Genomic DNA, 6,873 nt, shown 5'->3' on the forward strand with positions numbered 1-6,873 from the left:
GCTAGTGATCCTAAGGATGACAGATGAAGTTTGATACACACAGTGACAGAAAAATTGCTGGTTGTCAGAACATCAGCAGCCAAAACAACAGCTATGTTTATTGACTTCCTAATTGCAATATAATCTTAGATATTGGTAAACTCATTGTTATCCAACCTGATGCTCTCAGTGGAAGCACTGCTCATGGCCTTACAGAAGGCGTGGCAGCTCAGCTTCATCCTGACCATGCATATTAAGCTGTCACCATAACACATTGATGTATTGCTGTACTGGGTTTTTGAAGAGCTGATGTTCTTCCTCTCCATCTTTAAATTGCTCAGGTTTGAGGTCTTACAGCCAAAAGCAATCAACAGATAAAATCCACAGATGTGCATATTAGAAAATACAGAGATAATAGGAGAGTATAAGGAGAGTAAGAAATTATTCACACTAATGGAAATAACAGAAGTACCCAGGGGAATATCAGCTTTAGGATTCTGAGGTTCAGCAGCAAGGCTCATCTTAGGTAAACTTGCCTTGCTCTTGCATCTCTCCAGACTTTCTAATATAGATAATTATTATACTTAATTGAAGTTAGCCTTCCCTTCAGCAAGATGTTAGTCTAGATGACCTCCAGAGGTGCCTTCCAACCTTGGTGGGTCTTTCTCCCCACTATTATTCTATTTTACAAGCAGAATGACTGATAGAGAGGCTGGATGTATTATTGACATAGTGACAGGAAACACAGGCCAGGATTCAGAAGGTCGGGTGGTGATCCTGTCCCTTTACATGGCAGGGCTGTAGCCAGGAGTGGCAGCCCAGGGGTCTGTGTCACACCCACCCAAACTGGGGAGCAAGAAGTGGGTGGAGATGGTTGTGGCCACTGGGATAACATGATCTTCATTATGGCTGTGGGGCAGCATCCAGACCAGGCACTCTGTGCCACCAGGGTCACCCAGACACACAGAGACCACACACACAGTGCTCCAGATCCCTCCTTACCCCTTCACCATTCTCCAATATTTTTTTCAGCTTATTCCTGGAAGCACTTTTGACCCTGTCTGGAATGAACAGAAATGACGTGGAAGTTCTGGGATGATGTTCCTTGGAAATGTAACCTAAGAAAGCACATTGCAACTTAGAACCAGTGCACACTGGAACAGGCAGACACAGCTCATGGGCAACTGACTTTGGAAAGATCCCCACTGGAAGAAGGTAGGAGTTCTGTGATTCTATGATTCTGTGAGTTGGCTGTCCACAGGAACAGAAGGAAAAACATCCATTTTGCCTTCCCCTGAAGTTTGCCATTGTCCCTGTACATAAAACCACCAAAGACTGCACCAGACTATGTTATATTTTGAATGTATAAGCACCAAGTCATCTTGCTGTCACTTACTGTCACTCGGTGACTTTAAGCACTCCACGGAACACTGGTGACAAATCCCCTGCAATTTTTCATCTCTGTTCCCTAGGGTGTTTTCCCTGACAATGGGATGACTCAACTCAGTGATGTTGACTAGATGAGCGCATGATTTCACAGTAAAATAATCAGTCACTTTTGTAAAAAGGGCAAATTTGTGCAGCCACTTGGAAGAAAAAAACAAAGTGCAGCCTAAAATTCCTTTTGTTTACAGTGGGAAGTGAAGCAGGAGTAAGATTATTAGAACTGTAATTAAACAAGAGAGTCAAATTGAAAGATATGCACATCATACAGAAAAGGGTTCTCAGAGAGACAGCATGGAAGAATCCTGAAGTATTTTTTCCACTGCAAGCCCTAGGGACATCACTCCTTAATTTGATCTATAGCAAGAAGCTATCTCCAAAAGCCCCTCTATTTACTTGGAATAAAAGCAGGAGAAGGTCTAGCTAATTTTCTCACTGAAAAGCTCCTGCATACAGAGTGCATGCAGAGATACTGAAATTTGAGCTTCATTGCAAATGGGAAAAAACAATTTTCTAAGTATGGCAGGGGAAAACCCCAGTGGAGCTTGTGTCTGCAGCCAAGTAAAGCTTGTCTTTGGCTCCAGTCCTGAATTATATCCCTTTCTGTCATTTGCCAAACACCAGCTCAGTTCTCTAGATGCTGCTAACATCCTAATATCTTACTGCATTTAAGTACCATCCCTGCTCTCCTTCCCTGTTTTATACAGCTCTTGGCATGTTTTCAGTATCTTTCCTAAACCGCATCCAAATTCACTCCCATTAGTTTCAATAGCTTGTTGAGAGGCAGATAATCCACCCTTTGTCACTATGGATTGAGTCCTGTCTCAAAAAAGGAACAACTCCATTTCATCAAAGAAAAATAGCTATGAATAAATTTGCCACTGCTAACAAGCTTGGCTGGGTCAGAGCTTTGTGTGCTGGAACAAAGACTTTAAGACCCTGAAAGATGTTGGTATTGCAGTGGCTGTCCCAGTCAGTCTCTCTGCCATTCATATCTCAATGCACTAGATCACTTGTATTTTGTTAGATCATGTCTTACATTGCAGGAAGAGCACCTGTCAGCTCCTTACTAAGTAAGTACCTGCCCTGCTTTGGGTCTAATTCAATGTGATCTCTTTATCTCTATTGTATAGGAGGTCTCTCCTTCTGCCCTACCTGTTTCCAGGCATGCAAGACAGAGCCACACTCAGCCCTCAGCTAGCCCAGAGCAGTGCCCAGGGGAAGGCAGCATTCCCAGCTCTCAGTCATGGATTCATTCATGCAGGGCTGGGAATCCAGTGGGCAATGAAAGCTGTTAAAAAAAAAAGTCCCAGGAAACAACTTTCCCACTTGACAGCAGGGTCAGGGAGAACTGCTCTGTGTCCTGAGGGAAGCCCAGGATCTGAGATGTTTGAAGGCTGAGGAGCTTTATTCTTCACAGAGGCAGATACACACTGCAGAACCTTATCTACAGAGATCTGTTTGAAGCTGGAAACACATCTGCTTTGGCCTTGCTCAGAGTCCCATTCCATAAATGTTCATGCAAGTGAGTTCTCTGCAAAAGTCAGATTTTTCTCTGTTTTCAGTTCAAGCAGCAAGTAATTTTTATGTGAGCCTGCTTTGTGATGTACAGGGAGACTTTCTATTCCAAGGGTAGAAACAATGCCCCTTAATGATAAGACCATTAAAAACCAAGAAGTGCAGCTCAAATTGCAAAGCAATAATAAGCAAGAAGAACCTTGTAGTATAGTTTTGAAAAAAAAACAACCCAGTGCACCTGAGAAACACCACAACCTGCTCCTGGCTGTTCACCAGAAAAGAAAAGAACCTTCACTGGTTGAACTGTTGGTTATGAAAGTGTTCAGCTCATTTCCAAGAGCAACAAACCAGATGAAGCCGTGTGTTCATCCCTTAGCTTCCTAACTGCTGGAAGTGGGCAGAAGGGTCAGGTGATTTCAGAGCTGTTGTCATGACATTTTGGTTTATTTCCATTAAAAACATCTAGCCACAGCAACTGCAAGGGGAAAAAACAACCCCACTCTGTTCAGCTTTTCCTTACCTGCCATCTCCTTACTGATTCTCGATCTCTGCAAATGACGCTTTAGTTAACTAAAACCCTTCTGACTCTAAGCAGGTTGGAGATGCTGTCCCACAGCCCCAGCACAGCACAGTGAGCAGATTATTAATCTAAAGCAAAGCAACACAACCAGGGAGTCTAAAACCACAAGGGACACCTGAGTTGCTCCATTTGTACAGCATTCAGCAGGGGAGGGGGATGGGCCCTGCGTGCAGATTGTTTGGTGTCTGTTTGCAGTCACAGCCTTTTCTGTGGTGTGAAGGTTCAAGTCTACAGGAGCCCATACCCAGTTCTGCTGTCGTGCTTCTCAGCAGCCTCATATTCCCTGAATTAAGCTGCTTTCAAATTTTTCTGCTCTGGGAAGCTACTTCAGAATCTATTTGTGACAGTCAAAATTCTAAAATATGGGCAAAACCTGTGCTCCCTAAGGCTGTTTCTTGAGCCAGCTATTTCTTGAGTAGCATTACAGTGAGAAAAACAAACTCCGAAGGCCAAATTAATGGTGTGTCATTCAGCTGACCTGAGCATCAGTGTGCCAGCCATGGGCCTGGCCATGCACATCCATTGTCCTCACAAAATGACAGAATCCAGCATCTGGGCAGGACTGTGTGCCCACTGACTGCAGCTGGTTATTGAATTGTGTCTAACCCCCCCACCTCACTGTGTTCCTGGCACCGTTCTCTTTGTAACACTTGTAAACTCATATTCCAGGAGCTTGGCAGTGTGGGTGTTCAGTAATGCCCCCTCCCATCCTTCACTCAGTAAAAATGGCACAGTAAATTGTTTTTTGTTTTTCTCAAATGTTTCCCAGACCTGCATTACACAAGACTTCACTGTTTTGTTGATGGGGATTTGTTGTGGTAACTTAGCTGCCTGTTAAACACCTCCTAACTGGTGAGTGACTCATACAAATGAGACCACAGGAATTGCTTGGTGTGGGACACATCATACCTACAATTTGTCTTACCTTTCCCTGCAAAACAAAGAACTTCAAGCCAGTCTCCAGACTGGAAAATAGTTTTAGAAAGCTCCTCTCAGTAGAGAGCCGGTTTGTTCCATGCCTGGGGGAGGCACCACTGAGAGCAAGTCTGATGGTGGCCCCCATACGAGTGGCAGAATCAGTGTCAGCATTAAGAGCCTGGAGCAAGATCAAAAGAATTACAGGTTCCCGTGGTACGGGGGGATTTCTGTAATAAATGCGACGAAAAAGGACAGGAGAAAATCTGTAGTCTGAAGTTGCTGTGAGTTGTACTGAAGAGTTCAGCAAGGCTGTGACATCATCTTGGTGGCCTTGTACAAAACAGTCACTGCTCTGTGTCAGTTTCCTTCATCCATCAAATGGGGTTTTAACACGCTGAGGGCCCTTGTGATCCAGTGGAGGACATTCAGAAGCCTCTGTCCACAGAAAATACTCACTGAAGCCACCCTGCTGCTGGGTGCAGGGCTGATCTCTGGATGTGCCTACAGCGTGCACCAGTGCAGGAGCCTCCTGCTCTAGTTTGGTGGGGCTCTACCTGACTCAGTGCCCACCTGAAGTACCTCAGTGGTGCTGCTCAGAGCTGTACGGGTGTATTTACACCTGACATTGCAAAGGAGAGGCCTTCAAGGGGGCATTTTGCTCAGCTGAGATGCTGCAGCCCTTCAAGGGAACATGCTGCATTACAGTGACACGTCTTTCTTGTTCCACTCCACCACAGCTCTGTCAGAAGCAGGAGTTACTGGTGACTCCACCTGATATTCTCAAAGTACTTTCCTGGCACCTGGAAAATCCAGCTGTTTCTTTCACTGTCCTGCCACTGGTTACCACAGCAGCCATGTCCTTTCTTATTTAGGAGTGAATGCTCTGATGGAGCTAATGCACTGCAGTTTGATTTATTTTTTTCTAAGCTAATGCAGTGGAGTTTGATTTTTTTGAAAGCATTCCAGCTGGTTACAGCTCTGATTACTTGTAGGAAATGCAGCTCAACCTTGTCTTAGCAAAGAGTCTGATCAATTCTGCTTTTCTAAATAGCATCTTTGCAAACAAGAAAGCAACACAGAACAAGAGAAGCTGGAGGACAGGTGACATAGCCTCTTTTAAAATCCTATTCATCACCGATCTGGGTGGTAAGATCCTCTTTTATTATTTCACCCTTTTCCCCAAATACACTCAGAATTTATTGGCTAAGTTCAGTGTGGCCTAGTTCTCTGTGAGTCGCCTTCTTTTGTTCCCTCCCGTTGCTTCATCTCCTCAAGTTCAGTAAATGCAGATTTCTGGTAGAAGATGTGGGTACAGACCTGAAGGATCCAAAAACGAGCAGCAAACCTGCTGCTGTGTCAGGTGAGAGAGAGAGAGAGCAAGGTCTGGGTGGGAGAGCATCTCCCTCCTTTACAGCATACCTGTAACAAAGGTGGGTTAGCATTGCCTTTCCTTTCACATTTCTCACAGGTTAAGCTGAATTAATTCTCCACTGTGAGCCAGCCTCAGCATCTCAGTTCTGCTCTGTGCTTTGCCCTGTTACTTGAGAAGAGCTCCCTGGCACCTTTTATTCCTTGGGACTCCTGTTCAAAACTGATCTCTGTGGCATAGTAATAGTTCAGGAGTAGGCGGTGAGGGTGATGGTGTCTGGCTGAGAAATGTTTCTGTTACTCCACATTCTTCTACTTCTCATCTCAATGGGTTTATTTCTTCCCTCATTTTTTATTTCTTGCCTTCTCTGTGTGTGTTTTCCTTCGGGAAGGGGAGGAAGAAGTGTGGCTATTACACTTGTACATCCTGCAGCGCTGTAGAGTCGCCTTCAGCGATCCCCACCCAGTTATGATTAACGTTGCAAGCTACCATCCTCCTACAAATCCCCGGAGAAGCTAACAGGGGAAAAAAAAAGACTTTAGATTGATGTGCAGCACCAATACAAGGCCCTAATTAAGGAGTGCTGCCCCCACTAATTGCAGCATGTGCTGCCTGGCAGCCAGCAAGCCCACCAGCTGCCTGTCTCACCGCACCTGCAAGTGAGCAGGGTGGTTTTAGGTAAGCTGTAGGAACTCATTCTGTTGCTTAATTCTGAGAGCATCCTGTAGCAGGGCTGAGGACTGCAGTGGATGGGATCTGTGCCACGGCGAGGGCTCCAGGTTTCCTGCCAGCCGAAGGAATGTCGAGGATCCCCGCTACCCTCTCTTTCCTTCCCGTGTTACCTCTAGTGTAAATTGTATTTTAATCAACACCTTGGGATCCGTGACAAGCGTTTGCACCAGTGCATTGCAGGAGCGTCACCTCCTGTGCGACAATAAAAACGTAATTTCTTCGGCTTGATGCAAGGTCGCCCTCCCGCAGGAAAGTCCTCAGCAAATTCAGGGCTCAGACTGCAGCGAGCAGCGGGGAGGCTGCTGCCCGGGGGTGCGCAGGCCCCAGGAGTATC

The sequence above is a fragment of the Apus apus genome, chromosome 12, assembly GCF_020740795.1.
Source record: "Apus apus isolate bApuApu2 chromosome 12, bApuApu2.pri.cur, whole genome shotgun sequence".
NCBI classification, from domain to species: domain Eukaryota; kingdom Metazoa; phylum Chordata; class Aves; order Apodiformes; family Apodidae; genus Apus; species Apus apus.